The 1,283-nt window shown below is 43.3% G+C and overlaps 1 non-coding gene across 1 annotated transcript; it reads right to left on the bottom strand.

The window, feature by feature from the left end:
- Window positions 1-234: 234 nt before the first annotated feature.
- Window positions 235-309, bottom strand: Trnas-cga. The gene has a single exon. It is a non-coding gene; the product is annotated as a tRNA-Ser (tRNA).
- Window positions 310-1,283: the final 974 nt, after the last annotated feature.

The raw sequence follows: 1,283 nt of genomic DNA, 5'->3' as shown, positions 1-1,283 counted from the left end.
CCCTTCTTCTAGTCAAGTTCTGCCAAAAATTTCTCTTCTCTCCAATTCTATTCAGTACCTCCTCATTAGTTATGTGATCTACCCTTCTAATCTTCAGCATTCTTCTGCAGCACCACATTTCGAAAGCTTTTATTCTCTTCTTGTCCAAACTATTTATCGTCCATGTTTCACTTCCATACATGGCTACTTTAAGAAACTGCTTCCTAATGAAACTTCCTGGCAGATTAAAGCTGTATGCCCGACCGAGACTCGAACTCGGGACCTTTGCCTTTCGCGGGCAAGTGCTCTACCAACTGAGCTACCGAAGCACGACTCACGCCCGCTACTCACAGCTTTGCTTCTACCAGTTCCTCGTCTCCTACCTTCCAAACTTTACAGAAGCTCTCCTGCGAACCATCTGGAAACCATTCTGGAAACATCCCCCAGGCTGTGGCTAAGCCATGTTTCCGCAATATCCTTTCTTTCAGGAGTGCTAGTTCTGCAAGGTTCGCAGGAGAGCTTCTGTAAAGTTTGGAAGGTAGGAGACCAGGAACTGGCAGAAGTAAAGCTTCTTCTCCATGGATTTTAATACCTACTCCGAACTTTTCTTTTGTTTCCTTTATTGCTTGCTCAATATACAGATTGAATAACATCGGGGAGAGGCTACAACCCCGTCTCACTCCCTTCCCAACCACCGTTTCCCTTTCATGTCCCTCGACTCTTATAACTGCCATCTGCTTTCTGTACAAATTGTAAATAGCCTTTCGCTCTCTGTATTTTACCCCTGCCACCTTCAGAATTTGAAAGAGAGTATTCCAATCGACATTGTCAAACGCTTTCTCTGAGTCTAAAAATGGTAGAAAAGTATGTTTGCCTTTCCTTAGTCTTTCTTCTAAGATAAGTCGTGGGGTCAGTATTGCCTCACGTGTTCCAACATTTCTACGGAATCCAAACTGATCTTCCCCGAGGTCGGCTTCTATCAGTTTTTCCATTAGTTTGTAAAGAATTCGCGTTAGTATTTTGCAGCAGTGACTTATTAAACTGATAGTTCGGTACTTTTCATATCTGTCAACACCTGCTTTCTTTGGGATTGGGATTATTATATTATTCTTGAAGTCTGAGGGTATTTCGCCTGTCTCATACATCTTGCTCACCAGATGGTAAAGTTATGTCAGTACTGGCTCTCCCGAGACTGTCAGTAGTTCTAATGGAATGTTGTTTACTCCGGGGGCCTTGTTTCGACTCAGGTCTTTCGGTGTTCTGTCAAACCCTTCACGCAATATCATATCTCCCATTTCATCTTC

Source organism: Schistocerca americana, chromosome 7 (genome assembly GCF_021461395.2).
Source record: "Schistocerca americana isolate TAMUIC-IGC-003095 chromosome 7, iqSchAmer2.1, whole genome shotgun sequence".
Taxonomy (NCBI): domain Eukaryota; kingdom Metazoa; phylum Arthropoda; class Insecta; order Orthoptera; family Acrididae; genus Schistocerca; species Schistocerca americana.
This window is presented reverse-complemented; position numbering and strand designations above follow the sequence as displayed.